This window comes from Oreochromis aureus, linkage group 16 (assembly GCF_013358895.1).
Source record: "Oreochromis aureus strain Israel breed Guangdong linkage group 16, ZZ_aureus, whole genome shotgun sequence".
NCBI lineage: Eukaryota > Metazoa > Chordata > Actinopteri > Cichliformes > Cichlidae > Oreochromis > Oreochromis aureus.
Window position 1 is genome coordinate 23,380,181 of NC_052957.1, and position 25,490 is coordinate 23,405,670.

Genomic DNA, 25,490 nt, shown 5'->3' on the forward strand with positions numbered 1-25,490 from the left:
AGCAGCAAGTGGCACTCTGTCTTCTTGAGCTGTTAGCAAACACTGAGTTAGTGCTCACATTTCTTGGCTCTCAGAGTGATGTGGTAAATGAAAAGATTGTGGATCCTCCGGGAAGTCAGGCTAATTACGACCAGACAATATTAACTAAAAGCTGTTAGAACCTTATAAAAATATGTTTTTATTTCTCCCCCCTCTCTCTCTTTCTTTCTCTCTCCCTTTTAAAATTCTTTAATACATCTGAGTTTTGTTAGACTACTTTCCGCCTCACATACTTGGTTTATGTGCCAATCAAGAGCGCAAACTTGAATTTGGTGCTGTTTTATCGTTGTGGCAGAGATGGAGAAAAGAATTATTCGTTGTGGATTTTTTTTTTCACAGTATTTAGCACGTGAAATCACCTCCTAATGGCCTTTTTAGTGGCTGGCCCGGTGACCTCCTCGCATGAGGAAGGTATGACCTGTGGGGAGTGGGAAAGGTCAGCTCCACACAGTGTGTCGATGTCGGTTCCTGTTCGGCTCCTGCTGTGCTGATATTGATCCGCAGAGAAGGAAGCGGGGTTTTTTTCCTTCTCACATCTCTTTGTAGGCTACATTGTGTACTGTTAGGATAATACTGTAGTGTATACTGTAAAGGCACACTCAGCTTGCCTCACTAGAGCCCCTACATATATAGGTCTGTTAAAGTCTTGTGATGTGTTTCACTTCGCAACTTTTTCGCAATAGCGCGTCGTCTCGTCTCTCTATATACTTACTGTACTGTATATAGCAGAGATGACAAAGTTTACTTTGACTTTGACAAAGTGGTACTTTTGCGGCCAGGCTACACGTGGATAGCAGAGGTGAAACCTGTTAATGGGCATTTTTTAATTTGCAAAAAATAAAAAAAATAAAAAAATTGGACGACTATTTGGGGGTGATGTTTTACGAGATGGAGAATATAAATTGGATATTAAACTGCTACTGAGACACAATCAGCACCCTGATTGCTAGACCATCTTCGCCTTTGCAACCAACATGTCAGTAAAATAAAATCAACGTGGAAACAACAGGTTTTCACTCACATTATAGGCTGCTTTAAATAATGGCTTCTTTAACAGACAGCGTAGTGCGCATTTATAGACTACAGTAGATAGCAAAATAGAAAAAAAAATGACAAGTGTATTTTTTTGCCTTTATTATGCCACTTAGGATACTATTGCACCCAACTTTATTTGTCATTTCTCAGGGAGAATGGGGATAGTATTACACTCAGTTAGGGAATTGTGAATGATGTCCTCGGTCATAATTAGGGACGTGTTTACGGCAAACAACTATCAGGTCCAGCGTTTCGATATTTGACTCGAGAATATCTAAATTCAGCTGCACTGGAGTTGCAGTTCAAGATGTGAGCTAAAAGGGAATCTGCTGAATGGAGCTGGTTTGAAGTTTGAGTAACAGAGGGAGGCAGTTCTGGATGGGACCGTGGGCCTCCTGGGAATTAAACCAAGTCGGTAACGCACGTGTCCTGAGATGCTGTAGTTTGTTGGGTTTGCAACCACAGCAACACATGAGACGCGTCGCTCATTGGTGATTTCAGGTGCTCTCTCTCTCTCTCTCGCTCGCTCGCTCTCTAATACATGCCAAGTGTCCACGGTTTACTTTTAGCCAGTACAAATATGTACGTGAAGGTGCTTTATTCTAACACGTGTGTGTGTGTGTATTTTTCTGGTTAGAGGTCTTGTGGGGAAAAAAATAAATAAATAAAAAATTAAAGTAACAGCAGGCCCATCGGCTATTACCACAGCATAAATTATTGCTCTTTGTCATTCATAATTCATATTCATGGCACCCTTTGTTTGTTTGTTTGTTTTTGTTTAATGTCGAGCATTTTGTCCATGTATTTGTAACGAAGGCTGCGGACAGAGCTACACCTGTTTTACCTTCCCCTGATCAGACAGGCAGCCAGCGTGAGGGTAAATAAAAGGGACCCGGTTTACTTTGAGATATTAAACGTCACGATGCACATTATGAACGCGGTAATGATGCGGAGCACTGAGGGACAGTGGGTGGCTTAGTGAGGGTTTTTTTCCCCACACTGACCGACGAAAGATAATAAGAGAATCTTATACAATAAAGGTTTCAGCCTGTACAGGTTTAACAGTCATCGATAAGGATGGAATGAATGAATGAATGAATGAACTACTTTAGATCTTCACCTCAGCAATGCCATGTGTATTTTTTTATGGACTTTGATTTTTTTTTTTTTTTAAAGCCAACTTACCAGTTTGTGAAGTCTGTGAAGGCCAAATTTACGATTACAAAGTCAGACATGAACTCACTGAATGAATACAATATACATATATATATATATATATATATATATATATATATATATATATATATATATATATATATATATATGTAGACCCAGCTTTTCTTCTCTGCGGTCCTGCTTCGTTACCAAATCTGTGAATTCTGCTGTTTTAGTTGGCGTTGAAAGAAATGTCATATCACGATGCAGGCAGGCTACTTCCCAAACGGGCCGTTCTCAGTAGAAATAACATGCGCGCTTTTCGGTTGGTGGGTGAGCATGTTTGGGCAGAAAAGTTTTAAAGCAAAAACGTCACATCCTTTAATTGAATTTGAATGAACGCGTCTGTTCGCCTGCGCGTGTTATTTATAGCCGCTCTGTCACTTCAAACAGTGGGCGTTCCCACCTTAAAGAGAATTTTAATACGTGTAGTAAATGTCACGTAGGATTTCCTTAAAGAAAGATCAACAATGGAAGAGAAACAGTATAGAAAACGAAAAAAAAAAACTTACAGTCACAGCTCACGTTAGTTTTACTCACATCATGTAAAGAAAAAATGTTTTACTATCTTTTTATATATGAATTAAAGTTGGAATGACAGGATTAGTATAATGCTGATATTATGATTTGCATGTAGACTTGGAGGAGGAGGTGTGACAAGGCCTTCCTGGTCTCCCCTCGTAAAAGTTAATAGGGGTGTCACTTCAGTGTGCAGACAAGTGCAGTCCACTAAATATCCAGAGCAATAAATCGCTTAAGTAGAATATAAACATATTCACTATGCCAGATAGATAGATAGATAGATAGATAGGTAGATAGATAGATAGAGGGCCTTGTATTATGAGAAAGTGTAAAATTCATATATACAACAGTGATAAAAAGAAAGAAAAGTAAGAAATTAAGTTATTTAATTATTAATTAATCTTTTATTTGCTATTCTCTGAAGCGCTGGGGAGAAAATGTCTTTCTTTCTTTCTTTCTTCCTCTCTGTCTGTCTGTCTGCCCGTCTGTCTGTCTGTGACATGGCTTGTGTTGTTTTTGTACTGAAGTCGATGCACAGTCTGCCTTCCTGTACAACGCAGCTCTCATGGCCTTTCATCTGAGTTCAGCGGCCGCCTTTCTCACACAGATGAATGTGTTTCTGTGAAAGAGCCGGAATGGCTGTCACTTCTCCTGGCACGATGGAGAAACAAACAAAACCCCCTACTCCTTTAAGGAAGCTTGGCGCAGGCACCTCCCATTGGACACAAACACTACAGAGTCAGAAGCACAAATAGCCTTAAAAGCTAAACACTCTCCCTTTCATGCAGAAAGCTTGGCATGACTGGTCCTCTTATGCACACAGAGAAACACAAAGTGGAGAGGTGCAGAGTAAATGACATACTCGAGCTGGACTGAGGTGTGCTTATTGTTGTCGTCGTCCCCCCAGAAAAGTGTTAGAAACCCACTAATCCCTCAAAAAACTCTGCATCCTCCCCTGCTGTTGCTTTTGCAGTGAAGTTCTCGAAGCGGTGCCTACACATCACCTTGCCAGTTCTGTTTATTAACCAATAGATAATGTGCTGCTAATATGAGACGTTTTCAGGTAACTCCTCTTTTTTTTCTTTCTCTCTGGCCAAAGCCAAGACTTTTCAAGACAGGAGCAGGTGTAGCATCAAAGACCAATTATCTGCAAGCTGAACACAAAGCCAACCAGAAACCAGATTATGTTATTGATTTTTTTTTCTCTCATGTATCCACAGTTTGCACATTTTTATACACACAGAATGTGGAACATGTGACAAGTTCATTGCAGAATGTTTTGAGAAATTTGCAAGAAGTACACTACTCCCTGCTCTCTCTCTTCCTCTCTGTCTCTGTCTCTGACACACACACACCTATACACACACACACACACACACACACACACACACACACACACATACACACACACAGACTGGGCCAAGGAAATTTTCAATTTCCTCACACCTGTAAACATGCTGTTTTACCTCAGCTCTTTTGATCTTCAAACAGACCAGAGCTGTGCCCTGAGGGACCCCGTGCAGAAAGGGTGACTAGGTGGTGTGTGTTTTCTGGTTTATAGGAATGCTGGCCGGTAATGGAGCATACCTCACGGCCATTTTGCATTTCATATTTTAAGCCCGTGTTGTAGTGGGTTCCTAATGAGGAGCATCTCAGATGAAGCTGAAGAGCGATCACCTCAGAGTCAAGTTCAAGAACAAGGACTGCAGCCTGAATGCTGAAGTAAAAACTGTTTCTTTAGGTCCAAATGTTTTTAATGTAACACTTTAAAATAATAGTACCTGTGCAAGAAAGAACAAAGCATTTTAAGTGAGTCAGAAAGTGAGTAGAAGGGTTTCAAAGGGAGTCATTTCACCTCTTGTGCAAATACGATCATGGTGAACAGTCTAAGCTGATCATTTATGAGGTGTTAGTCTGTATTTTTATTTAAAAAGACTGCAGTGATAGCACTTGAAATGGGCAAATTGAGGATTTTTGCTACTTAAGTTGTAGCGAGCAGCATTTGATTTGTTTCCTCTCGACAGTGACAGCAAACTCAAAAGGTCACCGCTAAAACGTTATCGCAATATGAAAACGCAATCTGTAAGTCACTGCAAATCACGTTCTCCCGGTTGATCTTCCCATTTGAACATTCACTGTGACACATTAGAAAAGTTTCTGAGGGACCTTTTTTTTATTGTTTTATTTTACTTTTTTTTTCTTTTAGGAAAGCGATTCATGCCAGCGAAGCTAGGTGCGAGCGCAGTGCTCATGCCCCCCTCCGCTGTCACTCACATTCAGATCAAGAACGATCAGAAAACAAAAGTCACTGCTCATATTCAAATATTTTTATATGACATGACACAGGAATGAGTTGAATATGCCCCCTACTAATTCCCCCAACACACACACACACACACACACACACACACGCAAGCCTACAAACCTTCTGTCAACTTGTGTGTCTTCTCATCTTTTCAGATTTTGTTTATTGATCTTCTTCTCAAATCATACAAGACAACCCCTGACATGAGCTTAATCTAAAGGAAAGCAGCGAGGAGAGTTTGGAGTAAATCTTCCCCTCACTTTGAGATGATTTCATTTCTGATGTGTTGCGACGTGACTGTGTTGAATGTTTAATATCTTAAAGCACATCAGTGGTAAAAGGCTGTCTGACTTCCACAGGTTTAACTAATAAGACAGAAATGAAAGTGGACAGAGATCAAACCAGTTGCGGCCGTCGCGACGCAGACTCTTATTCACAAAGTCATTATCACTCTGATCTTAACAGCATTTTCACAGTCTGCTTCTCTCCAGAGGGTTCCACTCACCAGAGGAGACAAACAAATAACACGCGCGTGTTGGCTTTGTCACATGCAAATCAGCAATCCTCAACTTTTGTTTTTCCATTAAATTCACCATTTGGTCACAGGAATGATATAGGGTATTGATTATATTTCTTGCATATTCTTCTTTTATTGGAAATTTTAAGAAGTATGACAAGTTTTCTCCAGTGCTGGGCTTTCTCAGCAGGGTACCACTCAGACATTGTCTGTTCTCTGAGACGAGGGTGCACTTGCTTACCTCTACTTCTTGAGTTTAGTGAGCTGGAAGGAGCTAATTTCATTGACTTTCACCTCCTTTTCTTTTCTCTCCCTTGTACACCACAGTCCCCTGACAGTAAGACTTTTCTGGTCAGTGAGTGTATTGACAGGCAGTCAGTTAGCACTTGACATGTCAATGTCCAGTCCAGTCTTGGTCTTGTTAAGATTCTGGGTGTTTGTGTATATTTCTCATTGGCAGAACTGATTTATCTGACAGCAGTCTGGGAGATTATGGCAGATTTAACCGCAGTGCAAAGCATCTGTACCCAGGAATAAACTTATTTTGGGTAAGGTCGCCAGGCCGAGGTCGTTATTTACATCGGGACACTGGGATGGCACAGTCACTGATGTTTCAACATTTTTAAATATTTATTTTGCATTGTTTGAACAAAAAAAGTTTGCTACAGTGATAATAATTATATAATGTAGGTGTATAAATGAGTATATGCATACCTTCCGACCCCACCAACCCTGAGTTAACAATCCAAGATGGCGGCAGGAAATATAAGCAGTATTAAAACTGCACAGCGTTTTTAAGTAAAAACAAAAAAACAAAACAGACATCAGCAGTTATTAAGAATCAAACCAATCCTGTTTTTTCTCACTTTTCCAATATTATTACTGGATTGCACTAATTCAGGAGCGACATGACTCCTGAGTTCCAACATCCGTACCTGGAACGTGGCAGAAAGCCTTCCTCCAGAAGGTCTCATCTTTTCAAGCTGTTTAAGCACCTCCCTATGTATAATCTGGGAATAGCTGAAGTTCTGCATCATATTAACACCGAAATGGTGGTAAAAGCCACAATGACAGTGACTTACCGCCGACGTATATCTGTTATGTGGGTGGTGGTAGGTGCTATGCAGTGGGAAGAGGTTGTTTCTCCATTGTTTAGAGCTGCTTTGCCAAGGTTCCAACTCTCTATGCACAACAAACACAGAGCAACGTTAATGTAGCTTTCTCATCAGCAAAAAATCGTGCAGTGTCGCTTACCCTGCTTTTTCTCTGTCTGCACAATCCAACTAAGGAGGCATTAGGTAGCACTGCCATTGTTTTCTCATTGAAAGGACTGACGCAGTGTACTGCTGCTTCAATGACTTCTTAGTGCTGTCTATACAATGTTTATAAGCCACACACTGATCTCCCCACCCAAGTCATGATCTAATATATGCTTTAAAATACAAGAAGTATTCATATATCCTACTGTTTGCATCCATGGTAATACTCCTTAAATACTAAGTCAACAAATAAAGGAATATTACACCTAATGTAGCAGCCCTTGCTGGATGCTTGCCCTGGTCAGCATTTAAACCCCAAAGAGTTCTGCTCCCAGTACACCTTCCAGCCACACTACTCACGCGCCCCTAAATAATCTCCAAACAACCCAATGCTTCCTGGGTAGAGTCACTCAGAGATAGGATACATCACTGCGCTGTATTAAAGGAGCTTGTTTTACCAGCTATGTTCCTCTGTAATGCCAACCTCGCACGGTTAATAAATTTGAGAGGTGCATCACCAGCTAAAATAACACAAAGCACAGCTTGCACCAGCGGATGTGACACTGCTTTTGGCGCTTGCACAGGTGAGAACAGGGGTCATAATGGGCCCTTTAGTTAGCGATGACTGTGGCCACCCGTGGCCATTTTCTGACTAAACCCATGGGCACAGAAATACAAGGCCATTTATAAATTCAACTCTCCATGATTGAATTTGGCTAAATTTCTGCAATCCTTCTAAATTATTATTATGATTATTTTACAATTGTATTAGGAGCTGGGATTTGTTTTCCCGAAGTTTTATCTGCTGGGTCATCACTGTTTGGCTTGACACAGATGGATAGTAGTTTGTGTTGTCTACATGTGTTGTCGACAGGCGATCAAAAGTGTCAGGGCAGCACATTTGTCAGTATGTTTTCGCTCCTATCAGTGTCAGGTGCATGGATATATTCTTGAGAGATCCATATTAGTCTTGCAAAACATGAATATAAACATGACTCCGAAAACCACCTCACACAAGAGTCTTTTCAACGCACACAGACTGACGTTTCCTCCCGCTTTTCTCGTTCACCCGCTAAGGAGGCGTTGATGGGTGCGTGGCGCCCTGTTCCAGGAGCGTTGGCTAAGTTTACTTCCCACCACGAGTCTCCTGAGCCACAGGAAATGAGGCTCTGCCTGCCCTTCTGGGCCCCCACCCCTCACACCCACCCCCCGAAGCGTGGTACGGGAGTGCCATGTGGGAGTCCCTGTCCCGCCAACACTTAAGAAATAAATCAGACACACTGTTGACAGGTGCTTACAGTGAAGCAGGAGGATGGGGAATTACATGAAAAGAGTGGTATTCATGACATGATATTTTCGTGGCTGGAGGAAAAAAAACATGATTTGGAGGAGGGGATTTTTTCTTTTTTTTTCCGAAGGAAGTACAGTTTTCAGTTTAAACACACTTGGATTGAGTGAGAAATTCCCCCATGAATTAAATATTTGGAAAGTGTCATCGCTAGTTGTTGATAAAAGGCAATCCTATGCTGCATCACGGAGCAATGTAGATGACACACTGAGAAGCATTCTTGTTTTTGTCAGATGCACAGAAAGCTTCTCAGAAAATAACAGCCCATCTCCCCTCCCCTATACACATGTCTACATGTCTTCCTCACTGACTCAGATATTCCATATTTAATGGAAAGGCTATAGACAGGCTGGTGTGAAGCTAAGGGTGGAATTAGTAAAGCTTTAACACCGATACCTTTGGGACTTGGGCCTTAATCAGGTAGCTGAGGTAGCAGAGCCCAGGGCAGGAGTAGAATTATGACTATTATGGCATGTTAGCACATGTCTGAGGGTGGAGTGGCCAGACAGATGAGTTCATTGGTGGCAGGATTAGCTAGCTCCCATGCTGATTAGCAGCTAACTACCGAGCAGGCCTCGCTATGTCCTTTTTCACATTGGCCTCTTGATAACAGCAACAGATCAGAAGAACCTAGCAACAAAATGTGCGTGATTATTTCAAAGGCACTCAGTGAGTCATTAGTAAATGGTGTATTATTGCTGTTTAGTATATGGCAAGCTTTTAAAAAATATATATTTTAGATGCTTTTTCATGAGCTAATAACTCTGTGGTTTCATGACTTTGCAGAATTGAGTTCTTATATATAATTATTCAGCTACAACACTTTATCATTGTATATATGATTACACCATAGCTTTTATGGCATTTATTTCCAAGCCCTGTTCTGGATGACTTTTACCTCCTCCCTGCCACTGTCACCGTGAGACAGAAGAGAGTGTCATAAGCTCTGAGAAACATTTTTGCAATGGCATTTTGACATTTTGGTGATTATTACAGAAGATCATTTTAAGAGAAACTAAGTCCTTGTTTCACTCGCAGTCCAGAGAGAGCACTAGCAAAGACGAAATGAGGCTCACAGCCGCTAAGTGCGCAGGAGCGTGTTGAGCTGCCCTTGCAGGGTCACAATTAAAAATGCCCTTTCAACTATTGGATGTTGACTTTGGAACGGGACATTATCATTAAAAAGCATAATGCGAAGCAAATAACCTTTTGAGGGGGAGACTCTTCAACGTTGAGCTTCTCACTTGTCTTCCAACATGTGTGTGAAGACATTTCATGCTTTCTGACAGTGTATGACCCTGCATTGTCAGAGAAAAATGCACTGTAAGCTGCTAGGCATGTCAAGCCACAGTATGGGGTCCCTACTTGTGCTATAATCCCAGCCATGGCCTTTTAACCCTCTATGGCTCGCCATTCTCTCCACTGCTCTCTCCTCTCTCTGCACCTGACAGTAGAACATGGAAAAACAAATAGAGACCTTGAAAACCATAAGGCACTGCTTGTTTGCCCTCTAAGTTGTACCTTTTTTTATTATTTTTATTTTTTGCCCAGATAGCTTCATGGTCTGTGTTTGTTTGTAGATTTACCTCTGTTTTGGTTTAGAAATATAAAGTCTTCTGCAGAGATGGCCCTTCCAAATTCACATGCAGCCCGGGGATTCTATTGATTTGCTGTGCAGAGTTTGTCTCATCTCAGAAACAAGGGCTTCAGTTTTTGTTTTTTTTAGTCAGGTGAATGTTTTCCCACCTGTCAAAAAGTCTTTGCAAGATGAAATACTGTTTGACATTAAGTCTTTAGATACAGTCTTTTACAGTTATCTGACTACTGTGAAAGATACCCTAGAGCTAATTTGCAAAAAATCCACCAAAAAAATCTCCATAAAATCTGTGTTTAAGCTCAGGAGCGGTTGCCATATCGCCGGGGCGTGTTTTGTTTTGTCATTTGGAGGTTGTTTAAATGCTGTTTGTTTGTGGAACAGCCTTAGAACATTAGACACTAATATCATGATCAAATGTAAGATTTGGATTTGCCAACACATTTTGCTGCCCTCCTCCATAACAACCGCAGCTACTATGTGAACTTGATTTCACTTTTCTCCCTTACCTCCCACCATCCCCCCTACTTTTGCTAATAAAGCCACGTTCCCTGCTGATGGAAAATTGTCGGTTTACCTCGAGCTGCAGGGGGCCTGGCAATCAGTCCTTAGAAAAGCAGTGCCAGGTTAACCTGCTGTGATAGTGGACTCTAGGGACAGTGCCCCACCTCTGCTTGACATGCAGAGGCTCTGTGCACCGATAAGAGGCACGCCTGATGCACAATAGAGTTGTTACCAGCCTCTTCAGTTTAACATTATAAACAACAATCTTCTGATAGGAACTGTGCATGCTAAAAAATTGTTTCATTATTATTTTTTTCTTAAATCATGTCTCATTCAGTTTGATTCGGACAAAGATGATGTGTTTATTTGTTATATTTTTATATTTTCTTTTTTATCTTTTTAAAAAAATCAAAGTATTTTCTTCCACTCTCTAAGTTTATGCATAAATGCCTCACTGTTCTGATTGCTTTGCTACCTTCAAAGTAAACGTGTATGTCATACACCAAAAACACTTTTGCACATCCCCAGAGAAGCTAATAGTGGGACACTACAGTATGGTTGTTTGCAAATTGAAGATTTGCATTTCTGCTCCATTTTTTTTTTAAACACAAGCACAGGGCGAAGATCAGTATAGGTCGTAATCAAGACGTGCTTTGAACTCTTCTTGATCTGAGCCCTCCAAAGCATTTGTAATGTGGATGGTTTCTGAATTGTAAAAAACAAACCTTGCAAAAACACACTTTACCTTTCTGATTTGCATCCACGTTATGAACAAACTTATCTTGTGGAGCAGGAAGTATTTTAGACCACGTTTGGCTGCGCTGCTATTGTTCCCAGCTCCCAATCCCACTTTCCAGAAACTGCAGCTACAGATGGAGCACCAGTTTTCCCCCACAGAAGGGGTCATTATCAATCAGGCTCCAGAACATGTAGTGTCGGGTCATTTTACCCAGCTACAGCCACTACAAGGCTGAAGTGTGCAGTTGGCATGGTGTCAAGAATCAGGGTGTCATTTGCAAGCTAATCACATTTTTCATGCAAACCCCTTCGTATTGACTTGACCATATTTGATTTAATGAAGTGAATTAATTAGACTGAATTGAATTTAGGTACTCTTCAGATAGCAAAAGAGTCAAGCAAGCATTTAGTGACATGTCACATTATGCTTCGCTTCTTGTTTCTGTCTTTGTCCTTTTCAACTCCAGCCTGGCTCAGTGGATGACATTTCTAGGGTCAATACAGAGCTCGTTTACCGTGGTGTGATAATTATGGTAATTCTTGAACTGATCTAAGTACAGTTACCATTCAAAATACCATATTCAGACATGAATATTATATCATAAAAAAAACTCTGTGCAGTCGCAACAAATTGCAGGATATGCAGAAGTCTGCACATGGCCTCATGCGCGTCCTCGGACAAGGAAATTTACAGGAACCCGAACTTACTAGCAAATATGTAAAGGCTGGTGTAAACATGAGGCTCCTAAACCTTCCTGACTTGTATGTCAGTTGGCCATCTTGAAAGGTGTTTTAAACCCTAAAATTCATCTTGAATACAAAGGCTTACCAAAGAAGCTATGAGTAAACGCAGCGGTAGGCTTTAATGAAAGAATGGACAGATGATAAAGCTGTGACGACAGCTCTGAAGGAACAATGCCTCATTTTGTTAAATGCCACTTGCCTCCTCTCTCTCTCCCTGGGTGTCTTGTATTTCATGTGGGAGGGACTAATGGGGGATTTATACTTCTGTGTTAAATCTATGGTACAGGTATATCATAACGGCCACCTCTGTTGCGCACCTCCCTAAAAAAGGAAGTACATGTCCTTGCTGATGCACCCTGCATGCTAGCAACAGCAATGATCATTTGAGTGACTACATCGTAGGCTCTACATAGATGCACGGATGAAGTGTAAATTAAGTATAATGCAGATTTTATAATACTATATTTGATTGAGAATGCAACCTAAGAAGATGTGCTTGTGTGCACTCCTCCAAAAACACCAACAGAACTTAGCTTGAAGATGTGCATTGCTGACTGGTTAAAAGGTTGGCCACAACACGGAAGAGAGGGAAACAATTGTTTTCAGCGCTCATTTTACCTCTGGCTTTTTTTGTTACTTATACTTTCACTCGTCTTCACCCCTGGTTGAAGGACCAACAACAGTGCAAGCAAAAGCAGCCGAAAACCTGTTGTTTGTGAAGCTGCCCCCTGGTGACAGGAAGCAGCTACAGCAACAGACAACAGTCTCCAAGGCTGTCCAAAGACTCTGCCAATCCACAACCATGAAAAGCAATCGAGGGCGTACATGAGAAATGAGGAGAGAGAACAGAAGCACTGGAGACACAGGGATGAGGAAGAACAGAGGAGAACCAAAGGAGCACAATAGTGCCCATGGCACGTACAGATTCCATACTATATGCCGCTGCTGTCGGAGATAGGTTTCGTGGAATTATACCCCCTGCTGTTCACTGTCTCTTAATTAGCACCGCATGCTGCAGGTAAATTTGTTTGTGTTAGCATGCATATACAGCTGTGAGGAGAGTAGGCATGTGTCATTTGTTTTGTAAACTGTAATTGCCTTGTTTATTTTTATGTTTGCAGAGCCTAATGTGTGCATGAAATAGAAGATAGTATACAGAGAGTAAACGGTAGACATAGGCATGCTTTTTCATATCATAATCTTCGGGTGTCGCTACCTTGGGCTTTCCCCAGACCTGTAGGAGGGAGCTCTGTGGGAGAGAGCTGGTTGATTGCATTTTATTTCCAACATTTTATCATGCTGACCTAGTTTAGCCAGACCTAAAAAAATGCATCTTTTAATTGATGTACCAGTGCAAGCTGCTTTGCAACCCACCTCCAACTTTCATGATCTGTCCATTTCCATATATAACTTGGAGGTGCGTTCTCCCTGCCTTATGCTAGTCAACACGAATTGATCTGGGATCTATGTGTTGTCTCGGTCTTGAACCAGGGATTCACTTGTTAGGCAAATGTGTTAACTATTGCAATATGGAGCCACCCCTGAAACAGATCTATACTACTGAATACTGCTGAAAAAAATACAGTTTCAGAAAGAGATCAAATCAAGTTCATCCACAGAATGCAAAAATGAATTTCTTAAATACAGACAATTAAACATAAGCTAAGCCGATAACATATTCTTCTGCTTTGCCACTTCAGATAAATTAGTGTTTACCCCTTTTTGGCCCCTGGCTTTAATTTGCGAGCAACACTGACCTGACCCTGTGTTGGGATATTCACTGCATCCCTTTTAGTCGAATCATTTAATTATACCAATCTGCCCAGGGTGCCAGTGCAGAGCAGCATCTGAATGTTGCTTCTTCAATCTGCATGTATAAACAATGTTGGCAGCCGGGTGGAGCTACGATGACCAACAGACACTTTCGGGTACATTAAATATACTTGCATGGACATCCGTGGAAAAAGCAGCTGAGTTTCTTTTAGGAATGAGCTGATCCATCAGGGGAGGAAATGATGAGAGGAACCACAAACTCTGTTAATTGGGAGGAAACAGCAGTTGAGATTAGTGTGGAGAGGAGATGAGCGTGTGACCATTAAAAGGCTCCCCTCATTCTTTTTAGATGTAGTAAAACACATTGCTTTCACACTTATCAATGACAAGGTTTTTTTTTTCTGGTGTTTTGTGGCATATGTGAGATCACAGAGTCTTTTTTTCTCTTGCTAGACTGTGTTGCTTAAGTGTGCTTAACTACACTGAAATAAATTCTAGGGGGGAAAAACTCAAAATAGGAAATCAGCCATGACACTAATTTGTGCAAGCAGGTAGTAGCAACCCAAACGTTTGATGTGAAGCAAGGTGGCTAAGTGAGTGAAAAGGAATGAGTTCATGCTTGTCATCAAAAGTTGTTCGTTTTCTGCTTGCAGGCACAAATCTTGAAATGCAGTGAAATAACATAACTTTGTCATTTAAAAAAAAGGTGACATTTATGTTCTTTATGGCTTCATTTTGACGTAAGAGTGTTTTTACAGAATCTGGATGCATTTGTAATTTCTGGCACTTAGTGTACAAGAAAAAGCTGGGAGTAGAGACACAGGAGGAGAGTGAAGGAGAGTTAAAAAAAACTATCATGACTGCAAAGAAGAGGACTGCTTCTGTTCTCGCGGTCTGCATCACTGATGGGTTTTAGAACTGGCTGTCGAAGCCTTAATTAACGATCGTCTCGGGACCCGGGGATAGTCACCCCCTCCTCAATATCATAATACAAAGTTATTAGTGAACAAATTGAGCTGCCTGTACTATTATATTGTCTGACAGCGTGCAAGGCATGGCGTTTTTCTGACAGCACTAAACTCAGACTTGTACAACTCTACTTGAAAGCAACATGGAAATGTTACAAGGTCCAGCCTAGTGAGACTGATGTTAAGATTTTGACATAAAAGTGACCGAGGTGCTTTAAGACAGCATATCAGCATGTCAAAATGCTAAATTATTTACATAAGGCCCAAGGGGACGTTCAAGTTCTCTACTCTGCTTCAAGGTCCTGCAAAAAAAAAGAGGCAACCATGGACAATAACCATGGCAATTTAAAATGAAAATTTGATATCATGTAAAAAAATATGCAAATGTACCTGAGTCACTTAGGCTACAGACTCACTTTCCAGTTTATCGCAGGTTCATTCATTTTAATGACTACTATACTGGAGCTTCAGCGTATGTACACACTTCACGGCTGATTAAAATATAAGCTGACTACTGGAAACTGCATTTAGTCTTCCGTGGCTGCAGTTCTCTCTCACACACTGCAAGAGATTTACCACCCACAACAAATTTGCCAAGTTAGATTTAGTCTCAAGCAAGTGCAGATGGGCTGAAAACTGGAAGTACTGGAGGCAGGTGAGCTGCTAAGAATTTAATTATTAAGTGACTAATTTGTTTACTTACTGCTGCTCTTTTTCTTTTCTCCGATTTCAAAGTGCCCTAAAGCCTTGACTGTGCTCTGCTTTGTACACAAGGACACAGAGAGCTGGAGACCTGGTGACCAAGTAGTCATTCCAGCTGCAGTTGGTCCAGTGTAATGTAAACTCTCTGCTGACAAGTCTGCACAGTTACAAAAAACAGAGATGCATGCAAATGTCCACACAGACAGTTGTGCTCACTGTCTGATGACAAAATCTACATTGTTCTGACCTCAAGTCTGTGTAGGCTGTCAGTCATCCAGATCATGGCAGTCTTGAGAGCTTGAAAGCGAAAGGCAAGGGGCCTTCTTTAGGTTTGTGAAGCCGTTTCACCTCCTCATCCAAGAAGCTTCTTCAGTTCTAAAAATAAAAGGTGGAGAGTCCCAGGTATTTAACTAGTCGGGGCCATCCAGTTTGGAGGTGGTCCTGAAGGTTGATGACCCGCTATTGAGCATGTTAGTCATTACATGAGCCATGAGCGTGAAAAAAAGGAGCGGGTCATTACCATTACCGGGGGGGTTAGGGGATAAACCACTGCGAGACCTTGCCACACCCTTTCATTTGACCGACTGAGGTCACCTGAGGCAAAGTGTGAGTGGGGGTTCAAGCGCCTGGGAAGGGCTCTCAAGACTGTCGGTGGTTGATAGCTGGTGTCGTAAGCCACCGCCTTTGTTTAATGATGGTCATTCACAGTGGACAAAGATGGCCTCCATTACCCGTCTGTCAAACCATCCGTCTTCTCGGTCCAAAATGAGAACACTGGCATCCTTGCAAGAGTGTCCCTTCTCCTTTAAATGTAGGTGTACAGCTGAGTCTTGTCCTGGTGAGTTGGCTCTCCTGTGTTGAGCCATGTGTTTGAGGAGTGGATGCTAGCTTTCTCCTGGCTTCATAGTGCGTTCCATTTAAGCCAGAAGTTGGAATTCCTGAGTTCTTACCTGGAATTTTCAACTAAAATACAGCCTCAAGTTAGAATCTGAACATCCAACTCAGAAAGGTGGAGCAGCCCCATCAACCCTGTCTTCACAATCCAGAATGGTGGAAGTGCATGTAAACATTAGTAAAACTGTGAAACTTGTAATCTCTTATTTATTTGTTACTGGCTAAATAAGCCATACAACGAGCATCCATTAGCCTCTATCCATGCTGCATGTGTTTCAAAGGGGCATAGAGTTTTATTGGTAGTGTTGCATGACTGCCTCTACCGTTCTAAGGAGTAAAGCAATTCCTGTTTTTCCTGTTTTTGCCTTTCTGACTTTACTAAAAGGAGCTCCACTCAGGAGTGATGTCACTCCCAGCTCCAACATCTGGCATCCAAGGCAAATAGTAAAGCAGCATTAGAGGATGCTAGCTGCACCATTTCAAAGTGCCACTGTGCACTCTGCTTTGACTCTCAGGTACCTGGTTGACGTGACCGACTGCTCTATTTTTGCCTCAACACTCATCGTCAACATAAAACCCCAGACCTAGCACTATGTTTTTGAGAAAAACAAATATTTTTTATGTTTGTTAGTTACTTTATTTTTCATCTGTTGATTGACAAGATTTGGTGGAACAGGTTTTGACACCCAAAAATCACATCCTGCGTTAATCTTTGATTATACTCTGTTGTGGACATGGACACACTCATTCTTGTTAACAGCCTGCTGCTTGGGGCGCATGTGTAGTTGGTGCATTTTAATGTAAATTCTCTGTGAACGAGTCAGCTGGGGTAACAAAAATCAGGCAGGCGTATCTTGGGCCTGAATGGACCCTAGCATACTCACGTACACCGCTATGCTATAAACTATATTCAAGGCATTAGGAGCTTCTAACACCCAGTGACTGATAACCGCTTTTTTCAATAGATATTGGTATCATGAATTGTTTTGTACACGATAAGTGTGGAGTGAAAATATGATATTGTGACAACCCTGTTTTTGGCAACCATTTATTCTCAAATATTAAAAAAATAGGTTACTCAATGAGAGTTGAGACTATCTGCACTGAAAACTAAACAAGTTAAATTACAACAGTTTCTCTTTTCAAAAATACACAGAGTAGCAATCAATGCTGTTTAGTGTTGATATGAAAAAGGATGTTTAGCAATTTCACTACTTTTTGTACATCAGATGGCCTCTTGTCAGTGGAAGAAAAACAACCTAAATCAAATGTGATCCTGATTGTGTAAGAAGAGCCCATGACTGTAGGCAACCGCCTTCTTACTTGATGAGTAAATCTTTTTTTTTACATGAAATATCTGATGGATTCTGGTATTTGCAACAGCTGCAGCTCGGCTGGTCAAGACTGAATATAAGAAGTGTCCATTTTTAGATTTTTTTTACATGCACACAATGTAAGATGGACATGCTGGTAGCTGGGAAAATGGCGGCAGTGGTTGCTGGGATTGGTCCTCTCCCAAAAGCCTATTGCAGCAGCCACGACATGGAAGCTAAGGAGGAGAAGTTGGAGGCAAAGGAGGAGGTGGAGGAGGAGTACAGAGGCAAGCACAAGCTGTGAGTTTGAATGAGGCAAGATTCAGCTCTCAGCCGGACAGCAGCTTAGACATACCCGAAACTCAAAACCCTGGAAACAGTTGAGATACATGGCTTTGGTTAAAAAAAAAAAAAAAAAAGGGAGCAGTGGAAAGAGAAGGACCAATAAACTGAATGAAATAAGACAAATGGGAGGTGCAAGTGGGATGTCATATGTTAGGATAGGTTTTGGGGTCACAGGGGTTCATGGTCAAAAAATGGGCAAGTTTTCTGGAGTGTGGATGAGAAGGGAAAAAAGTCACGAACACGTTTGTGGCAAGAAAAGGATACGTGGTTAAAACGTGAAAAAAAAATACTGCATATGGATGTATTGATTTAGCGCACCCAGTGTGGTATTACTTGAGCATTTGAATTGTGGTAACACAAGGGGAACCATGTAGATTATAATTCAGGTCATTATATTCATTTTCTTCACCATGCACCATGTAACCATGCGTCATGCCCACCACCGCCACCTACTCATTAAATAAGACCCATAAGCATATTCGCCATCTTCCACCTCACCCCTCTGCATGCAAAAAGGTATATATAATGGGAGAATTTTAAAAGGCAGACTGAATTATTTAACAAAACATGCAGGGATGGGGGTGTGAGGGGGACAACAAAACCACTGCAGGAGGTAATTCAGACCAAAAGACGACTGGGACCGTCTTGTGTTAACTGAGATTATGCTCTGTGGCAGAAATACAGTGCAAAAATTCCACTGTCTCCAGCTTTCATGTTGTGGATGAAAATGAGATGAGCTGAACGAAGACTTGCAGTGGTAATACGGTGATAAACAAACAAAACGCCACATGAATACCCAATTAGTGCTTTGAGTGAGGACCTAATAGCATGCTTGGGTAGGTTTAGAGTAACCCAAACCACTGCCTGGCTATTCTCCATGGGTTCACCGGTTCATAATACATAGTGACTCTCCGGATGCAGAGCTTTAACGCCATGACGAGCGGTTTGCATTGATTTTTTTTTTCTAGTTTTTACACAAGCTCACTCTTATGTGTTTTGACTAATTTGAGTTTGGAGATGAAAGAGTGTTTTCTCTCTTTCTCAGGAGGACATATTAGAATTGGTGGATTTGGACTGTGTGTATTCTTTGGCTTTGTGAGTGTCTTTGTTATGCTGAAATGATCCCTAAGCTCGTTTTTTCCAGTCCACAGTTCCCTGATGGTGAGTCTGAGGAGCAAGTTATGCATGTATGTAGCCATTTATGTGTGTAAGTGTTAATTCTGCTGCTGATCTCAAGCCAAAACTGTAATAGGGGCAGACATGTTTAATTTATTCATTGTATATTTATTTGTTGAACACTGGAGGATTCCACCTACAGCTGGACTGTGTATTTCAACTGCATAACTGCATCACAAGGTCTTTTAGGTGTGGAGAAGAAGAAATAGTAAGAAACAGAGCAAATGGTATCTAAGCCTATGTTTCGCAAGCGCTTCTGTTAGTCTCTCATTAAGACAGTTTCCTGTCTCATTGAGCCAATTTGTCAGTTCGTGTGTGTTTAACCAGCACAGTCTTTGTTGTCTCATTCGCAGGGAAATTCATGTCAAATTGTCTGTCTTTGCATTTGTGAAGCTCACCTGTCTCTCCAGAGGTGTTCTGATATGGCAGATGGTGCTAATTATCAAGGGTCACACACACACACACAAACACACACATGCATATTATTTAAGGTTATTCATGGGGTCATAATATCTCTTAAATTAGCGTCTTCTTTTTCTTTGCAATATATTTTGTGAAATCGTACAGATGCCGCACTTAACAGAGGATGAAATTAGTTGATGACGTTGTACAGAGTGTAGAGATTATTTTTACTGCACTGCATTTTTCATCAACTACTATCCCTTTAATAGATTTAGTCTTATTTCTGTGCAATGACTGTCATTTTTCATTACACTGCAATATCTACTCGGACTCCTGCACCTCCAAAAGAGAATTGATTAAATTTCACTCTTTTTATAAAAAAAAAAATCACCTCCTCCTCTTCACACACACACACACACACACACACACACACACAGAGTGTGTGGCATATTCTTGGCCCTGTTTAAATGTCCTCCACTTAACAGTGACTGCAGTTCTTGGTTCTGTGCATTAACCTTTGCAGTGGTATTTAATTAAAGGTCCACACCTGTACCACCACCTCCTCAACCCCCCATCTTCCTCAGCAGAAGTATAGCTAACTGAGCTCATGCTGTAAATCCACGGCAATTAGCATGACCTAAAAACACCATGAGAGCCTTGACACTCACCAGCACATTCTCCTTTGCCCTGTAGACCACTAGTTCTGCCTGTCCTTCTTTTTGACCCGACTGTGGTGCAGCTGTGCTCACACACAGTAGGATCCAGTCGATTACTGTGGCCCCTCTAGTTCATGGGGCCCTGAGGGACCACATTAGGACACAAGTAGGGTCACAGGTCCCCCAGGTTCCTCGAGGATACTTCTTCATCACCTATCCCCAAATCATCATTACTCAAATGAGCAGCATAGACTGTTGTTGGATTTAAATTGTTGCCCTTAAGGATGTCTCTACTTTGAGTCATGCTAAGGCATTCTGAGTTTCCACATAGCCAATTAAGGTTCCACAGCTTCTTTAAATGTTGTTTAAATTACTTGGTTGTAATGACTGTTCGTGCTCATAGTATACTGTGCCTTCAGGAAAGAAGCAGCACTTGTGTAATAGAGTAAGCCAAGCTAAAAACACCGAAAGGATATTTAATAGGAGCCTAAAATAGTTTGTAAAGGTCACAACTCAGTGCTGCTAATTTACAATGTCGGATAGGTTTTATGAACAAGGTGCTCTTTGGAATACATTTTTGATCAACTAAATGAGTATTGCAGTAAATGTTCAATAACAATGTCGTTTGTTTCACTGTTTTCAATTGAATATATGCTTTTGAAGCACAGCCCTGACTTCAAGAATTAAAGAACAACCAAACTTTATTGGTATTTTTTGGCAGTCAGAGGCCATGACAAGTACCCATAATACTATGATAGAACACATTAAAAGTCCTCACTTAGTTTTAACAAAAATGTCCTTTTGTTGCTAAAACCTAACCATATGCAGAAGCACGTCTAAATTATTCTGGCTAAATTTAAAACACAACCTCAATATAATGAGCCCACCACAGGTTTTTCCAATTTTTTTGAAAATGCTTCTATACACATCAAAAACACACAAACTGGTAACTTCCCTGTTACGGGCAAATCAGGACAGAAAACCACAAAAATGGAATAGAAAAATCTGTTTCTATGACTTTCAGACATTTTAATGAATTGCTTATTGCATTTTCTACACAAGAAAAGTTTGAGTTTTGGGTATCACAGAAGAAATGGATGCCACAAAGTCTTTAACAATTTCTGATACAAATAAAGTCTGTAGAGTTGTTGTTGTCACTGAGATTGCTTACTTTTCAAAAACGTGTACAAATTGATACTTCCACTGTTCAAGTGCAAGAAAAAGACTTTTAGAATATGTTTGTCAGTCATATCATACCATTTCTACAAAGCCCCTCCACCACTGCTTATAACAGATGCAATCAAGTCCAAATTTTTGGCCAATTACGTACATACATTTTTTAAATTTTCCCTCTGTATACCACCATTGTGGATTTTAAATCCAAAAATCAAGATGTCATTGAAGTGAAAGCTTTTAGCTTTAATTCAAAAGCTTTAAAAAAAATATTGGTTGAAGTGTTTGGGAATTATAGGCACTTTTGTATGTAGTGCCCATTTCCAGAGACTCTAAAGCAACTGTACAACTGACTGACATGTCACATGTTTCAGCATTCAGACACACAATCAAACCTACAGTCTTACATTCATTCCATCATAAACACGTCCTTTTATGCAGATGTGAACTATGGCAAAAAAATAAGGTGAGAAAGATTAAGGAAACGCTGACCTGTGAAAATTTGCCGTCGTTTAAAACAAACAATAGATTTATCCAACCTAATAGGCTGAATAAGGGTGTTCCAAAGTTTAGGCACTACAATTTCCAAAGACGAATTGCTCTGGATTTAAAACAAAGGGTCGGGGATCCTAAACAGATGAGGCCTGTTCACTTGTGATAAATTAAGATAAAAGATCTGGAGTAGGTCCCAAGTGCTGAACTTGCATTTGGTAAATATTCAAAGGAATTCTCAATATGAGGTCCAAAGTGACGTTGATGCCAGTGAGAGAGGCAACCATTACGTTGAAAAAACAAAATAAACCTGTGAGACTTTACAAGAAAACATCTGAAAGACCTTGCAGAGCTCTGGAAAAATATCTTTGGACAAACGAAACCACAATGACCTTGTACCTGAAGGATGGAAAAAGAAAAGTATCAGTACGGAAAGGAACAGGTTACAGTCTGAAGCATAACACATCCTCTGTCAAACATGGTGAAGGCAGTGTTATGGTATGAATTATGATCGTGTCTGTATAGGGCTGAACTCCCTGCTCAGATTCAACCAGATGCTCCAAAATAATCAGACAGCACTTCACAGTTCAAATGGATAATGACCCAAAGCAAAAACAACCCATGAGTTTCTCAAGGCAAAGAAACAGAATAATCTTCAATGACAGATCAGTGACCTGATCTCAACCCAATCGAGCATTTAGATATTTACTCAAGACAAAAGAGAGACCTACAAATAATCAACAACTGAAAGTGACTGCACTAAAGGCCTAGCAAAATATCTCCAGGGAAGAAACACAGCATGTGGTGATGTCCATGGGTTAAAGACTTCAGTTAGGTTGTAGTTCTAGACTGCATAGCTTTCCATCCATGAATTAAAAACAATCCTTACATTTAAATTTGGTTAATCTGTCCATTTGTTTTTGACCATCTGAAAATGGGGAGACTATGTATAAAAATGAGACCAGTTGTGAAGGGAACTGTCAGGCAGAAGAGGAGTCCTATAGGACTTGGCAAGTGACATGTATCAACAGGCTGGAAAAGAGACCATCGAACAACACTTTTGATTGGGTTCCAAGCAGTTCTGGCAAATTGTCGGGTGTCTTCTAAAAATTCCATTTGATAAATAGAATATAGATTACAGTACTGAATCTGCTTTAAGCTTATTTTATACTACTGCTGTTGTATCTACAGATGCATTTGACTACAGAGAGCCTGCGGAGAGGGGTTAACCACTGTTAACCAACTCCAAAATCCCAACTGCACAGTGCATAATGTGGATAACAATGTGTTGGTCAGATGCTGACTGGTTGGGAAGTGAGCAACAGCAGATATAACCAGTAATGGTAGAGACACGAAAAAACAGTCAAAGTCAGAAAATCTTTGTATAAACGCTCTTCTCTGCAGCTGGCTGATGGACCAACAACGACACAAACAAGCATATTTTTGACACTGCCCTCCTCTGACAGAAGACACTCTTTACACATAGACGGACAGTCTGGAGCTGCTAACGGATTGCCAACAGACTGCTCAAGCACTACCATTCCTGAACCATAATTTCACCATTAGGCTTTGCACAGTTGCTATACATCTGCAAGCCATTTTGCAGTGCACCTTCTCCCAAGATCCTGTTTATATGCCATTGCTTCATAAGTATCAGATCTGTTGTTACTGATGCCTGCTCAGTTTTGTGAGGGGGGTCTTGTAGTTTCATTCCCAGCCTCCGGCTTTCCACTCACACACTCGCAAAGACATAAAGGTTCAGAACAGAGCCAGCTTGCCAAATCTAAATGACCACAGATAAAATACAATCTCTCAAAGACTGTAGTGGTCTTGATTGAATTACATTTTAGTGAATCGTATTGCATTGTGCTTATCAGGAAAAGTAGCTTCTTTCAAAAAATTAAAATAGAAAAATAAATAAAATGACAATTGAGAAGTCATTATAGACTCTTGCCATATTATGCTACTACCAGAAGCCGATTAGCAGATCTTTCTATATGAGCAAATCTATATTAGAGCGCTTTCAGAATTGCTTATAATACAGTGCAGCTCCTGTAATACCAGTGATAGCACTTATTGACCAGATAAATGTCTTGTATAGAGTCGCAACCACACACATGATTAGCCACTCATATGTTCACCCATGCACATATGAGCGTATGCATGTGTCTGCACACACATACACCTCACTTTCTTCTGTGGACCCCCTGTGAGGTCAGAAGCACCAGTGCCCCTGTGGTTTTCTGCCCTATGGTATCATGCTGGGCAGATATTTCTGTCTGCTTGGATGGCTCCTTGACATGGTGTTTATTTGGATTGGCAACTTGTTTTCATTTGAATCGATATGCAGCGCAGAAGAAAGAGGAGGTTGACTTTGAATGGGAGTGGCCATCAGGAGCGAGCGCAGATCTGCTTTGACATGAAGAACACGGGCAGACGATGCACACCTGGAGGAGGCGGAGTGGGGAGAAGTGTCTCCTCAAATTAATGGCTTTAAAACAATAAAATAAAAATAATAATACTAATAATAGCTGTCATTTCTGAAAATGCTGTTTAATGAGATCCTTGGTTAAAAAGTTAAACTAGAATAAATGAAACTGTGAAACTTTGAATGAAATAAAAAAACCCATGTAAGCGGGCTTCTGCTGCTAGGCAGACAAAATATTTGTTTTGCTTGTTTCTATTTGCATCTTTTTGTATTTGGCTGGATTGAACAGAACAAAAAAGCAGTTTTCTTCGGAACGCTTACCCACCAGCGCTGCCAAGGCAAGGCTAATAAAATGTCATCAGAGTGAAATGAGAGTTAAGTGGAGGGGAAAAAGCTGAATATTCACACTCATTTGGCTGACACCTGGGGGACTGCAGTCACTCATGGCTGCATTGATATGCATTGTATTATGTGCTCCTCGCCCGTTCACAGTGACAATCAGCGGCTTTAACACCTTTGCTATAATTTAATTAAAGCTGTGATTGTCAGGGTGAAAACTTGATTTGCACACGTACGTGCATTCACGTGTGCCTGCCCACGCATATGCACGAAACACAAGGGTCAGTGTACATAGAGGAGGACCAATTATTTCTGTATGGATAATTAGACAACTTAAATGGTCTGAGCAGAACACGGCAGGCAGGAGAGGAAAGTGGCAGGCTGACACGTTTATCAATGAATCACCACATTTTCTACATTAAAGTCTGGAAGGTAGCCCTCACCTCAATAGACACCTTTGTGTGAGTTTTATAGTTGCATGCAATCTCCAAAAAGAGCTAACAGTGGCAGTGACAGTGCTCTGCATAGGTAGAATCCTTCGAACGAGAGACTTCAGGCTTCTCCTAGTTAGAGCAGAAGCTGCCTAGAGGCTCTGAGATCAACTTTCACTTTTCCAGGGCCCTCTGAAGAAAAGATGCAAACTTAAGTTAAATGTGTCTACACTAAGAACGGCCCCATCTACTGCAAAAGTGTATCAGTATATTAGTGATATTGAATAAGAACAAGAACGGGTCTGCACAGGACCTGTATGAAAAAAAAGTAATGAACACGCCAATGTAGTTTAAATCCTGCATATTTATATAGCTGCTTTATTCCGGCTAAGAAAGCTATCACACTGAGCTCTATAAACACATGCAAAACAAATGGATCCAGCTATCAAATATTTCTAAAAATCCATGGTCATCTTTTAATCTTTGCTTAAAAGAAGGTCTTGGTGGCATTTGTGGAACATTAAAGGGCTGCAGGAAGAAAGAGACAGCGAGGTGATGAAAGTGTCGTCAGGTTTTTT